Source organism: Cupressus sempervirens, chromosome 11 (assembly GCF_028749045.1).
Source record: "Cupressus sempervirens isolate cs-2001-9-10 chromosome 11, ASM2874904v1, whole genome shotgun sequence".
NCBI lineage: Eukaryota > Viridiplantae > Streptophyta > Pinopsida > Cupressales > Cupressaceae > Cupressus > Cupressus sempervirens.
The window spans coordinates 747,602,850-747,619,378 of NC_143128.1; positions in this window are offsets into that span (position 1 = coordinate 747,602,850).

A 16,529-nucleotide genomic window follows, 5' to 3' on the forward strand; every position below is an offset into this window, starting at 1 on the left:
ATAGACACGCCAGGCAGAAAATAAAAAGGTTCTTTTTAAGCACCAAATGAAATGTTATCTAATCTAGGAAATCTACACACATAGTTTTGAAAGACACACAAAGTCTTCGACATCGTCTTGCAAAGCACACATCAGTAGTTTGTTATGATCATATCTTCATCCAATGATCACCACATGCTGCAAATAGACCATTAGTAACACAAAATCACCTAATATATTTCTTAGAGAGTGATAGGAACTTGAAATGCAGGTTTTGATTGATGCATGTGCTTATTGTGAACCTAGGTGTGTTTTGACATTGCAAATTGCTCCCCAGAAGGCCAAAATGGCTCTTTACATCCCCAAGTGTGCCTAGACAGTGTAGACTATGTCAATGATGTAGTTGGGGCCTAGTTGGGTGCAATTGATAGTTTAAGGGCACAGTTGGGAAGTCGAGTCCAAGGTGTGGGGAAATGGGTGCCTAGTCAAGACCCAAAAAAATGAAATTTTCAAAGCTACACTCCCAAGTGCATGCAAATAGTGTATACTATGTCAATGATGCAGTTGGGGCCTAGATGGGTGCAGTTGGTAAGTTGGAAACAACAAAATAAGATTTTGGTGGTTTTTGGGCTCCTAAAACTGCTCCTAGGGGTCCCAAGTGCGCCCTAACAGAGCAGAGTGCGCCCTAGGACAAAAAGCTAATAGAATGCATGAAACGAGAGCCTATAAGAATTTTAATGGACCCCCTAATTAATCTAGGTGTGAAAAGGAAGAGTAGATAGTCATTATACCCTTCCAAGTGAGCTCCTTCCTTGCACCTACAAGCACAAAACAAGAAAACCCAAGTTAGATATGCATGTTCATGTCGTGTTCACCAAATGTAGAACCAAAAAAATGGGTTAAAATCATAACACACTACGAGAAAATCAAAAACTCAATCAACATGTATCAACACCCACTAGTCTACCATGAAAGCCAAACTAATAGAGAAAGCAATAGAAACCCCCTTTTTCGTTTGTAGCTCCCATGTTATTCTTTCTTCTCGAAATGATTGTAGCTCCAAAGTCACCTATAGTGCACACAAAATTGAAGCAAAAGTCTATGATGTGGATAATGCCATGAGAATACTTGAAGTCTGATTTTATGAGAGAGAGAGAATGAAACATGCAAAGAAGTAAAGACTCAAAGACTCAAAGATTTGGATTTTCAAAACTTAAGCATTCCGATCCAAAGTGAGAGGAAAAGTGTCCATTTTATAATTTTCATGTAGGGTGAGAGCATTGCATTTGTCACCCATAGACATACGATGTGGCAAGAGATTCCTATTATGCATATGATAGAATATGCCAAATGTAGGATTCTATGACACATGAGAGTCAAATTTGGAAGAGAATCTATGACGCGTCATAAGATTCCTCAACCCACTTAAAGCCAAGAATCTATGACGAATAAGCCAAATAGGGACATGCGTAAGAGGTAATAATAATTCCTATGATGCATATGACAAAATATGCCAAAATTAAGATTCTATGACACACGAGAGTCAAATTTGGAAGAGAATAAATGACGCATCATAAGATTCCTCAACCCACTTAAAGCCAAGAATCTATGACGAATAATCCAAATAGGGACATGCGTAAGAGATAAGAATATTTGATTATGACAAATCTCAGCCAAGTTTCAAAGGAGAATCCACAAGTTGTCACATCCAAGTGTCATGATGATGAAATATTTTATGGAATATTTGAATTAAAAATCCTTTTATTCCACAAAATAAGAATTAGTAGAAAATGGAATTAATGATGGAAAATAGGACTTAGGAAATTGTAAATTTTCATGGTTTGCAGATAATGAATCAATTAATTAATAAAATTAATTAATTGAGGATGATAATTAGGAAGAATAATTAGTGAGAATAATAGAATTAAATTATGGGTTATTTAATCCTATAGAGAAAATTAGTAGATGATTGGCCAAATTGATTAAATGAATGCGATCGTATCTTTTGATGAAAATGTGACGATGATGGATATCGAATAAGATGATGAAAAGGTAGACCAAAGCCATGGTCAAATTAATTGATAGATCAAAATTGATAACATGCCAAGGACACATGACATGAATAAATTGATATGTAACATTTAACCGACATTGTAAATGCTATAGGATTGAAATTGATTGATAAGGTTCGATCGTAATAACACTGATGAACATTGTCAATATTATTAAAATGGTTGATGATGCCATGATCTGACATTGAAAGCCTCAACAATGTCAAAGATTGAATGACATGAATGATATTTTGACCTAGTACTGAGAGCCATGACAGTACTAAGGTCAGATTGATAAGATTGATAAGTTGATAGCTTTCCAAGACACTGAAAGCCACAACAATGCCTAGGAGCGGATAAATGATGATTTATTTGGGATGTTTGATATGTTTTGAGTTTATTAGGACTGATTTTGAGTGATTCTGAGTTGATTTTGGGTGATTTTGAGTTGATTTGATATGATTCTAAGTTGATATGAAATTGATGTGAAAGGGGATACAAATGACAAAATATGGTCAATCTGGCCAAAAGATCGAAGTTAGTAGAATGAGAAAATGAGACAAATTAGTATGAAGAAGTGATGAGGTCATAGATGCAAACCATTTTTGAGCAGCTACAGTTAGAAAGATGAAAAATTTGAATTATTTTGATTGGTGTTGATCCTTTATCCCATCACCATTAAATGCAACATTGAGTGTGACCTTACCCTCTACATGACTAGGTAGTCATGAGTTTCTTGCTTCATGCTCATCATGTTGACTTGACTGAATTAACTCATTTTTCTATCTACTGTTCCTTCCACTTTTCTTCCTTCTACTTACATAGACCTCACATAACATTCTTTTTCTAAGTGGATCACCCTTTTCATAACCTCTATTAAAATTTCACAATTTCTCTACTATGATTACCCTTGTGATTAAGAGCCACATATAAGTGCACCTTGTTGGTTGTGCCTCTCTATCAATCATGATTCCTTTATATGTCTTTCTAGTAATGAAAAAACCTTTGATTCCTAAGTCTTTTGGTATATCTAATAGTAAGTCTTTAAGATTCTTAAGATTTTTAGGCCAACATAGATTCCCACAATATATGATTTAAATTCTATGCTTTTGGATAGATTTTTTGTGAGTCTATAAGAATCAGGATTGATACAACTTGTTACTCAAGAAACCCTTATTTTAGAGATAGTTTGAAGAAAACTTACAAGAAATTGAGTAGATCTCCATGAATACTCCATTTTAGGAAATGAAATCAATTTAGATCTCACATACAAATCCATAATGGTTCCATATAGTACAAATAATAAGGATTTTGCCCCAAAAACCATAGTTTTTGTTGATCTCATATTATTTTTGATAAGTGAGTGTCAATAAAATTAAGTTACTTACTTAGTTCATACCAAACTAGTAGAACATGTCAAGCATGATAGGTAAATATTAGACCAAGCCAAGTCATAATGAGTTCCAATTCACTCAAGTGCTAAGTAGAGAGACTGTACCAAGTGACATAGGAGCTGAGTAAATAGTGGATGCCGAGCAATACATCTACCTAGTCAAAGTATAAAGATTAGTGTATTCTCAGCATCAAAGACCTCAGATGCTAAGTGAAATAGTTTTGACATATTTTTTTATAATGTCACAAACAACTATGTAATTTTTTTTTTAGCCAACTTAAGATTAGATTTTGACATTTTGGAGATAAGGATGAATCTATATTTGGATTTCCTATGCAATTACATGCAGCCAATCAAAAAATGGGAAGATTTAAGCAGCAAAATGAATGAATCATAGCCATAGATTCATACATAATGCTAAGTCAAAAAGTCTTCTTAAGGAGGAAAAAACTCTAAACTCTTAGAGTGAGTATGTAAGGAATTGAAGGAGTGAAGAGGATAGTTTTCAAGCAAAAATAAGGTATTCATGGTTACTTAGAATTTATGAAGAGAGATTGAATTGAAAAATTAGTTAGAGAAGAACAAATAGAGAAAAGGATACAACATTGAGACATCTGATTGAAAAGGATCAAGAAGACATTTTTTAGAGGTGATCTATTATCAAGCTAGCAAGTGCCAATTATAGGATCTATGATGAGACATTTTAACAGGTGATTTTAGTTAAATCTCTTTATAGAGTAGTCCTAACAAGTTGTATGAAATCCTTTAACAAGGTGCTTACTTAGTTGTAAGTTAAAGTCCTCTAACCAAACATACTTCTAAAATGGTGTTGAAATCCTCTAACAAGGTGAAACCTATCAATCTTTGTAAGCCTTTAATAGGGAAAACCTTTCACAAGGTAGATCATGTTTCATGATAAAAAGATTGTAACCTTCATTGGATACACTTTACTACTATAGCGGTAAAAATTTCTAGGTGTCATCCCCACCCCAATTTTATCTTCTCACTTGCAGGGTTTCTAGCTAATTATATTTGGTGTTATGTGTGTGAATTATTGCATGCTTACATGATTTAGATACATATGCTCTACATCATATTTCAGTTTATGTACTGAATGTGTGAGATGGATGTATGGTGAAAGTTTAATGGGTCCAAGTTTGAACTACTAATTCACCCCCTCCAAAAGTTCACCTTTCCTATTATAAATCCAACAATTGGTATCAGAGCCTAGTTCTTTGAAGGAGAAGCTTTTTAGCTTTGACGAAAGATCTTGAAATGGAAGTCTACAAATTGGGAAAGATTATTGAGAATCAAGGAATTGAAATACAACTCATTCTACATCAATTGGATGAAGCAAGAGAAGAATTAAAGGAAGTCCTTGAAGAGAAGGAAAGAAATTTCTATTGCAAAAAATGACATGTAATACAAAGAGATTGACACTACCAAGCTATTTTCCAATGGTGACTTCAATGAATTTGATTTAGAAATTGTAGATCTAATGGAAAAGAATATAGTACAAGCTAAGGAAATTAGAAATCTCAAGTTAGAGTAAGAATCACAAGCCATATTGCTATGTAAGGTAACTAAACAAAAGAAGAAAGCTATGGAAGAAAAAGCCATGATTGAAGAAGACAAAAGAATCTTGAACAACAAAATGGAAGAGAAGTCAATAGAGCCAACCAAGATCTCCAATATGCAAATGGATACTCTAAGGAAAATTATGAATGCCAACTATGAGTTAAATGCCAAAGACATTGAGATAACTACATTGAAGTTGCAGAATGAACAACTTCAAAGTGATCTAAAGAGAGAAAAGGGATCTGCTAAAAGTTTCAACAAGCCAAATGAAGCCATCAAATACTTTGAAAAGTTATTGAGATCCCCTAGATCCAATAATGACACATATGGACTAGGATATACAAGTACTAAAGAAGAAGAGTCATTCAAAAGTACCAAAGAAAGGAATAAAAAAGGTAAGAACTCTAAACCTACTTGTCATAATTGTGGTAAGAAAGGACATACTACTAATGTGTGTAGGAGCAAGACTACAAATCAAAATGTTAAGCCCAAAAACATGACTCATTTTCATAAGTGTGACAAGAAAGGTCATCAAGAACATAAATGCAGAACCAAGACCATGCATACACAAAGATTTGAAGGATATTGCTACAATTGTCAAAAGTATAGACACAGATCTTTTGAATGCAGATCCAAATCCATGTGGTCATCAAATAGATAAGAAAAGGTAAGAAACAATGGAAACTATTATAATTGAGGTTATAATACAAAATATAGCTATCATTACTATCAAGAATATGGAAATGTTCCTAAAAATTGCATTAGGACACACTTTAGAGGCAACCACCAAAGGTAGTTAAGTCAAACCACATGTTTCAACTATTTGAAAATTGGTCATATCAGTAGGTATTGTCCAACAAAGTTAAAGGAACCAAGTTGTGAATTTGATAAAGGCAAAGGCAAGGCAGATGTTCAACACATCAAAAATGAGATGAACAAGACATGGGAAAATAAATATGATTGTAGTACATCAAATGGAGAAGGGATCACTTCACTCAATGGGTCAGGTGATCACACCTTATCAAATTAGGAAATCAAAATGTATGTGGGACTAATATCTAAAAGTTATATCATACATTAGTTCCAAAAGGGTTCTAGAATTGAAAGGACTATATTATCATAAAAAAAAGATGCAAGATGTTGTTAGGAATTCAAGACAAATCTTTGATTTTTCCATGTTGTTTCCAAGAATGATAATTTTCCTATATGTGTTGAGTGGAATGTTAGTTGATGTCGAGCTTGCAATGGTTGCCTAGTGATGGAAACATCAATGGATGCTAAGTGAGCCTCAAATTGGTTGATGCCAATCTTATAGTTGTGTAAGAACTCAACATTTATTGCAAGGTTTTCAAAGGGTATTTGATCAATTTTATCCCATTCTATATCATTTCAAATTTGAAGAAGAGTGAACATAGCAAAAGGAAATTTGGAAATTTGTCCAAAGAAATTGCAAGCAATTTTAGTAGCGATCTCATACCAGTTCATCAGATTTCACAAGGTGTTTATCAAGAGCCAAGCTATGCAACTAAAAATTTCATAAACTCTAGTGTGACATAATGGCATTGAGTTTAAATTTTTTTGAAGGGAATAAAGTTTTAAACATTTAGTTAGTGAGTAATGAAGTTAAGTAGCCCATGTTTAAAGAGATTCTTGACATCGCATATAAGAAAGACTCTTCTGGTGCATTGTTTATGATCTCTCCAAATGTAACAATGGTACAAGATGTGAGAAAATGTTATAACTATAAGATAGGAAGAATTGGTGAGGAAATTAGAGGTCCATAAAATAGGTTATGTGGAAATGGTGCTTTTAAAGAAGAGTACAAATTTGTTGAGAAAAAGGGTTTAACAAGAGCCCTAGATTTTCCAAATGTGTTTCAGAAAAAATGGATAAGAATTGTACTTATCTGAATTCATGTTGATTACTTATGGCTGGAGAATGGACCTATCAAAATTACTAAAAGAATAAATCATAGGGTTACTGGCTATCCAACCCTAGATCAACTTAAGACACTAAGAAGTCATTCAGAGAAAATGATTGAAAAGAATACTAGAGCTATCTGGAATAAAAGAGGTATGACAATATATATATATATATATATATATATATATATATATATATATATATAATCAACAATTGATGGAAAACCTTGGAGCAATAAGGAAAGCTAAGAGTGCACAGTGCAAATTTGGTTCAATTTTTATTTTCATATTATTTTATGTGAAAAACACATTCCCCTCATTTGCTACTGTGGGATGGAAAACAAATAGATCAGTAGCTGTGCAAATTGGTGAATTTATTAAGCATCTAGGAGAAAACTTTGAATCAATCATGACTAGCTAATTTGAAGATTTCAAGCAATAAATGAAAAAGAAACTAAGAATACCAATATCCTTAGTTGAGAAAACTATGACGATATTTTTTTTCTTGTGGATGCTGATTATACATTTGTACAAGTTGCCACCCCAAGGGAAAGATGGTTAAGACCCTTAGGCTATGAGAAAAATATAGGTGAAGCCTCAGTAGCTATAAAAACTTTACTTCTAGAAGAGGTTGATAAAAGTACAATTTTTTTTGGAAATTATGAAGTGGAAAAGTCCAAGATCACCATGGAAATGAAAATTGCTTCAATTATCAAGAAAAATGACAAGCTGGTAAAGAAGCTGAAAGCCAAATTTGGAGAGGGTGCCGAGGAGGAAGAAGAAGAAGAGGAGAATGAAGAGGAAGAAGGAATTCAAGAATAAGAACCTCTAAAATTAACTCAAGGAATGGGAGAAGATAAAGAGGAGGAGGAGACAAAAGGTACTAAGGCAGAAGAAGCCAAGGAAGAACCTACTCCTACTAAGTAAAAGAAGAGGAAGACCAAGGCACAACCTATGGAAAGGATCAAGAAAACTTCCAAACCAAGTCAGCCAAATCCCACTGCACCTACAACAAGAGCCAACACACATGCTACAACTAAAAAGGCCAAAGAAAAGATCAAGAAAATAGAATAAGGAGGTCAAGGGAAGAGGAGACCAAGAAGAAAGTATGTTGCACAATCAAGTTACTATGAAGAAAAAATAGAGTCAGATGACAACAACCAATTTAAGGTGGTAAGTCACAATCCTCTCTTAGATCTTGAGAATTTATATGAAAATGTTAAGAACAATGCATATCTATCAAGTTTTAGTCATGTTGATTTTGACAAATTGGGTAAAGTGGAGAAAAACCAAGTGGAAGAGGCCCTATATGCCATGATGTCAAAATTTAAGACAACACCACTAGAATTTTCCAACTTTGTACCTAAGAGCCTATATGACATAGTTGAGAAAAAATGACATTATTGTCTGCATTTGGAAAAACAAATCAGGGAGACCACACTAGCCCAAGTAATGCCCGAGTTAACTAAGGGACAAATTGCTAAGGCTATAAAGAAATATGTAGTTAGGTTCACACCTAAATATAGAGCATTTAGAATTTTACAAAATAATATTGAAGATGTTGTCAAGAATTCAACACAAATATGAAAACTCATTTATGGTTTAACCATAATAAAGAAAGGAGAAGCTGAACCCTTAGAGGTTAAAGATGATGACAAAGATAACATAGTTGGAGTAGAAATAAAAATGAAAGAAGATGACAAGGAAAAAACTGAGCCTGAGCAGCAAGAATAATAGGGTGTGCAAGACACACAATTATCGAGTGTCATTCCTCCACATGTCATAAGTGTGACTACTAAGACTATAACTATCAAGGATGTTTCTAGTCCATCAACTAAGAACATCAATCCACTTACTGAAGATGACTTGAAGAAAATTTTAGATTAGTCTACATTACAGGCTAAACTTTGTGGTAATCTAGTTTTGGTGAGTGTAGATGAGCCACAAAATGCAATGACTAATGTTACAAGGGAAAAGGTGAATCCACAAGAACCACCTTCTATCACCCCTTCAGTCACTAATTTACAACCTTTGTGCCAAATGTCAGAAGCTACATTTACCAAGGTTGATACAATTATTAGGGTTGATACAATTGAGAAGAAAATAGAAAAAGAGAGAGACATCACTATAGGACAGAAGGAAATAGGTTAGATAGACTTTTCTACACCTATAGTAGAAGGAAAAGATGTAATTCAAGTCACTATGGGAGAATAGGAAAATTTTGAAGAGACACAACTGACACCTAAGGTGAAGGAACAAGTTTCCATTCAAGCCCTTGTAACCTTACCAACCTCTCGCACTTCTTCCACACTAACTCTTCATAAGTTTAGAAAATATTCTATTCCATTGCAGATCTCGATGCCGAGCCCAAGTTCATCAAAGGCTAAAAAGGTAATACATCATGGAGATGTAAGCCTTGATGAAGAAATTTTTATACCAAAATATGATTATGATACAATGCTATTCGAACAAATAGGCATATTACAATAGGCTCTAGGAAGTAAAAAGAATCAAGAAATTCTTAGGATGCAATATATGCAGAATTAGGCTCTACATGACATCAAATACATTTTTTTAGATGCATTTAGTCTGCTAACTCTGGATGAGACAAAGCTACTAATGGACCAACTAATAGATGTAGTGGAGAAGGTTAGCAATGAAGACCTTGATACCAATGCAAAATTACTTGAATGGTGAGAAAATGAATTCAAGAATAAGTTAAATGAGAAAATATCTAGTGACATAGCACTAACTCAACTTGCATTGGAAACTAACATTGAGAATGTGAAGAAGGTACTTGAGAACATATTCTCATTGTACACTAATATGTGTAACCCATCACTCTTCATACAAGAAACTAGAAGTCACATTTTGAGTCTAGAGAGTTAAATTTCTATGGTAGGTGCAAGACTACCAACAAATATAGCTCAAAGTGAGAAGCATTTCAGGACATTACTTTAGTGAGAAGCTCAAAGTGAGATTCAATTAGCTACATTGATAGAAGATGAGGCCAACACAAGGGCCAAATTGATTGGCATTCAAGAAACCCTCACTTTCCATGTAGAAATATTGCACAAGGAACTAGGCTATGTCAAGACCTTAATGAAGAAAGACCCCAATATTTCTACTCTAGATGGTCTAGTTCACCTTGCCACTGAGCTTGCCATCCAAATCAAGTCATTGGATGTTGCATGTGATAACTAGGATGCAACCCTCAAAATAATATTGGATGTTCATAAATCTTTTCTAGAAAAACACATAATAAGTGTATAGCCCATAGACATAAGTGTCAAAAAAGGGGAGAAAATATAAATAGGGGGAGAATAATAAGAATGGGGAAAATAAGACAAAAAAGGAGAGATATAATATAAAGAGAAAGAATAAAGGGGGAGACATAAAGAAGGTAAGAGAAATTGTAGAGATGCATCACAATACAAGAATAATCAGATGAAAGAGTATAAGAATGAAGTCAAAGTGTATCAAAAAACATGCATTTACTCAAAGGGAGTAAAGAATTTTGGTTACAAAATAGACATATTAACTCAAGGAGAGTTACCAAGTTTTGAGGTATCTAAGTTATTACAAAATTTTGAAAATTTTAAGTTTTGTATATAAGTCAAGTTATGGATATGTTATGCTCAAGATAAGACGAATGTTAATGTATATTCAAGTGTTTTTGACACTCATGTCAAAGGGGGAGATTTTTTTTATCTCAGATTGGTTTTGATAAGTGAGTGTCAACAAACTTAAGTTACTTAGTTCATACCAAACTAGTACTACATGTCAGGAAAAACATGTAAATATTAGACCAAACTGAGTCATAATGAGTTTTGAGCCACTCATGTGCCGAGTCACTCAAGTGTTAAGCAAAAAGACTATGTTGAGTAATATAGGAGTTGATCAAATAGTGGATGCCAAGAAATACAGTTGCCGAGTCATAGTATAAAGATTAGTGTATGTCAAGCACCAGGGACTTCAGATGCCAAGTGAAATAGTTTTGACATTTTTTTTGTAATGGCACAAAAAACTATGTAAACCATTTTTGAGCCAACTTAAGATTAGATTTTGATATTTTGGAGATATGGATGAATCTATATTTGGATTCCCTATGAAATTACATGTAGCTAATCAAAAAATGGGAAGGTTTAAGTGAAAAAATGAATGAATCATAGCTATAGATTCATACCTAACCCTAACTCACCAAGTCTTCTTAAGGAGGAAAAAACTCTAAACTTTTAGTGTGAGTCTGTACGGAATTGGGGTGAAGAGGATAGTTTGTATGCACAAACAAAGCATTCATGATGACTTAGAAGTTATGAAGAGAGAGTGAATTGAAAAATTAGTTAGAGAAGAACAGAGGATATGGAAAAGGATACATTATTGAGACATATAATCAAGAAGGATCAATAAGACATTGTTTAGAAGTGATATGTTATTAGGCGGGCAAGTGCCAACTGGAGGATCTATGCTAAGACATTTTAACAGGTGATTTTAGTTAAATCTCTTTATAAAGTAGTCCTAACAGGTTGTATAAAATCCTTTAATAGGGTGTTTACTTAGTTGTAAGTTAGAGCCCTAGAACCAAAAACAATTTTAATAAGGTGTTGAAATCATCTAACAAGGTGAGACCTAGCAGTCTTTGTAAGCCTTTTAACAAGCCATACCTTTCACAAAGTAGATCATGTTTCATGATCAAAACATTTTAACCTTCATTGGATACACTTCATTACTATAGTAGTGAAGATTTTTGGGTGTCATCCCCACCCCTGTTTTACTTTCTCATTTGAAGGATCTCTAGGTAATCATATCTGGTGTTATTTGTGTGAATGTTTTCATATTTAAATGATTTAGATGCATATTCTTTACATGTTATTTCATTTTATCTATTGAATGTATGAGATGGATGTATGGCGAAAGCTTTATAGGTCCAAGTTTGAACAACTAATTCACCCCCACCCCACTTAGAAGTTCACCTTTCCTATTGTAATTCCAATAGTTTCTTTATTCAAAACTTCACCAACATGTTCACAAAGCATCATTCTTATTTTATTTGAACATTAATAGTATTTTTATACCTATCCAAAAGGGCCACTAATTAGGTTTCAACATTGATAAAATTTATAACTTTCACATTTTTGAAAGATAATTTTGCATATGACCTTTATAGGGATCCAAAATGACGCATTTCTATCCAAAAAATCCTAGGACATCCAAAATTTATCAAAATAATCAAAGTGAACCATTTGACCAACCTTTGACCCAAGGTTTATAAGGTCACCTTGAGCCAAAGGTCTTACAATTGGGTCAATAACTTAAATCAAATGAATCAAATCATCTTATTACATGTTAATCCTTAACCAACCTAGTCTACTAATTATTGGTTGTGGGGGGGGGGGGGGGGGGGTGGGAGTGGGGGAGGTCCCAAATACCAATTGGCATCTTGAAAAATAGAAAAAAAATTCTATTTCACAATTTTGCTAGAATTTTTATTGCATAGCTCAAGTTTAACACTTTTGTCATGATTTAACAACTTCTTTAACAAGGATTCCAATTGTCCTAGCTAGAAGGTATTCAAGACATAAGAAGGAATTGCTAAAGATACATTAATTATGTCTATAATGCCAAAGAAATTATCAACAAATAATCTTTTGGCTATATTATTTCTTATAACCTAATCTTGGTTTGAACTTGTGTCTTCCTCAATTCATTTCCCATCCCTAAACTAAGAAGCTAGTGTTTCTTTAATCATATGTGGAGAAGAACTCATATCCTCTTCCAAGGATGCCTCTTTAGTCTCTCACACCCTTGGATAATAAATCAGTCTACTTATAAATAGATCATAAACTACACATTCAATAAAATCTCCCCCCTCCTATTAATAATTATTTCATGTTTGAATTGAGGGGTATAGCTAAACTGAGGCCTTCTAAGCTCTATTTCCTCTTTAGTGATACTTATAATTTTTTATATTTCTAAAAAATTCCCTTCGTCTTCTTATATTTACTTAGAAAAATTATCAATATTGACCATTTCTATCTCCAAACTTTTTTTTCATTTACCTTTGCTTGAACCCAATACAAAAAATTTTGGGATCTTATGAAATTCTTGAACCTTGACTAAAATATTTGGAAATATAATATAATCACTTAGGTCTACTGGTTCCTCTAAAGATATAAAGGATCCCAAACTATCTCCTATAAGCTTGAGGGTTTTACGTTCCCTATATTCAAAAGGCATATTACACAACTTAATCCAAACTATAATATCTTTTAATTTTTCTACTTATGGATTAAGGTTCACTCAATCCCTAAGATAAATACCATTACTTTCAATCATGTAGGGTTCACTTTTTAGAATCCACCTTTTATCTTCTTTTTAGGAATCAATCACCATTAATAAGCCACATGCCATTTTTTTAAACAATATATTTCGACCCCATTATTCCTTACACCATTTCTATATTTTTCTTAGAGAATTTCATGGTCCATAAAAAAGCCCCAACCTCTAGAAAAGATAGAAATTCTACCCATTGTTGATTATTTATAAGAAAGGATGAGGCCCTAATAGTTAGAATATTCTCCCTGACCTCTTTAGGTTTCACTTCAACATGTTCTTCACCTTTAGATCTCCAAAATTTATCTGTGATCTTCTTAAACAATAAATCATTCTTGACTATGAACCAATTCATCTATAGGTTAGAAACCAATCATCCATTCTCCCTATCCCTATCATTCTTCTTAAAACTATCCTGCTATGGTACTTTAAAATATTCCATGCTCCTAGTTAGACTAGTATTATTCTTTTTTTGTGTGTCAAACCTCTAAATGGCACTTCTACTAAGGGCCACCGATCTCTTCTATAAGGATTTCTTTGACATTTTGTTATTGATTATGTATTCTACCCTTAATAGGAATTGCATTTCAATATAAGTACTTTATGGAATTATTGGCTCCATAACTACATCATTTGATAAGTGCAAGTCCTAGTCAACCTAGGCATGACCTCATTCCAAATCTTCTAAGGCCTTCAAATCTGAGTTCAAAGGTTTCATACTGAAAAACTTCAATAACTTCTATAATACATATGTGATGTAATAGGATGGCTTCCACTAGCCCTTACCTTCACTAAGGACCTCCTAGGATTCACTCCTACCTTACTAGGGTACCCCTTTATCACCTTAATTTGAAAGGATTTCCAATTCATCCTCTACACCTTCCCATCCAAATACACCAATGAGTTTTCCACTTGCATTCACCATTTAGTCACTTCAACAAGCCATTCAAACTCCCATTTTCACCAAACTTGATCCTTCCACCTTCTATAAGGAGTGAGGGATTAATATTAGGGATTTTGGACCTCACTTATGCTCCAATATCAAAATCCATAATCTTTGTGACTGATTTGAGCGATCTAGATTAAACTGGCCTAATCAGGCCTAGTTGAATTAGGCCTCTAAACTAGTTTTTTGGGTTATACTACCAAATTTACCTTAACAAGATGGAAATATAATTCATTATCTAGATACCCTTTTGGGATAGGTTAAATATTTTATTGGTAATAAGTTCCCAAATCATTTGTACACCTCCTTCCTACATAGGTGCCTAAAAATAAGGGTTTTAGGCCTTCTTGTCAGCATTCACTGGGGTCTTTTGGAAACCTTAGCAAAATTGATCATGGAAGCTTGAAATTTCACATTGGACTTCCTTACAAATACCTGCTCCTTTTAAAATGAATAGATTGAACCATTTGATGCATTTTATCTACTCAAGTCCATTTTCTAGCTCTATGACCACCTAGCTATACAAAAAAGGCTCACATAGGGCATCACATTAAAAATAGTTTTCTTGCTTCCTCGAGCCTTTTATTGACTATGTACATTGTATAAAGGCTCTAGTTACATATACCCAAGAACCATGATGATCCCACAATGAGGTTTTATGGGGGAGCCATTCTTCCAAAACTTGGCTAGCTCTATGACCACCTAGCCATGCATCAAAGGCTCACGTAGGGAATCAAATTAAAAATAGCTTTCTTTATTTCTTGGGCCTCTTCTTGACTATTTACACTATACAAATGACTCACTTCCATATCACCAAGAACCATGATAATCCCACTGTGAGGTTTTATGGGGAGCCATTCTTCCAAAACTTGTCAAAACTAAACCAACTACAAAAGATTTTAAAACTATGAACAAATTATATCTAAAAAACTTTAATTATAAAATATAAAGCACTATAATCAAATAATTTTTGATAATCCAAAGAAAAACTTAACCTTTCAATCCATTATTTTATTCTAGCAATCAAGAAGCACAAAACTATAACTAACAACTATATTCTATAGTCTTACTTGCAAAAATTTAACTTCTTACAACTACCAACCCTTGGAATGGGTTTATTTCAAGGTTTTATATTTTTTCAAAGAGGTTTTAGGTAGTTGGAGTAACCATCAGCCTCTAATCCATGACATGTCTAAATCTTGCACAAATGTGTTCATACAACTTTTCAAAGTTGTTGACAACTTTTCCAGTTTTGTAATTTTTGAACCTTGAAAATTTGGAACTCTTCTGGTAGGTCCAATATGACCTAATTATTATTTCTAGGCATGATTTATCCTCTAGACCATCACGTTTCAATGTTTGACCATATAGACCCAAGTTGACATCTTTTGCAAGAAATTGACAACTTTTGCACTAGTTAGCCAAATGATGAACCATGACCTCCAATCTACACAAAATGATGGAAGAACATCCAAGAGGACATAGTAACCTCAAACTCAAATTCTCAACCATTTATAGGTTATAAGACTCATTACCCTACCTTTCCATCTAAACCACTGAAGACAAGAAGCAAACCTAAGCCAAAACACCTAGATTGGATTGAGCTTAGTCAAATCCACAACTCACTTGAACTTCTAAGGTCCAAACCAAACTCAACTAACTTGGCTAGGGTCATTACAAGAAAAAAAATTCCAAAAATCTAAGGAGTTAGCCTAGGTGATCCTGCAACATACTCCTTAAAAACCAAAAAATTAATCCATCCTTGGATTGATCAAGTTGGGATCTATTCCAAGCTTCTTGAACTCTACCTCCTTGATTCAAATTGCCTCTTCATCTTTCTTTCCAATTGAAAAAACGTTCCTAGTAGGCTTTTTCCTAGTCTTCTTGTAAGGTCTTGAGTCAAGTACCTATTTTTCTCTCTTAGGTGGTGGAGGAGTCAAACTCAATTCTTCAACTGCTTGGGTGACTTGCTTAATTCTCTATCAACATTTGAAATTGGAGCTTTATACATAATCAAGTCTACCACATTGAAGATAGGTGACAAACCAACATCCTTAGGAAGCTCTACCTTGTTGGAATTTTTTCCATATTTGGCCAATATCTTGCATGGTCCCAACCTTCTCATCAAAAGCTTATGAGGGACTCCCTTCTACAACCTTTCTTTCTTTAAATGGACCATCACAAGGTCCCCAACTTTGAACTATACTTCCCTCTTACTTTCATCTACTTTGTGTTTAAGTTTTTCATTATTTTTAGTTAGTTTTCCTTACTACTTCATTGGCCTTCATCATGGAATGTGCAAATTATTTAGCATAACTACTACCTTG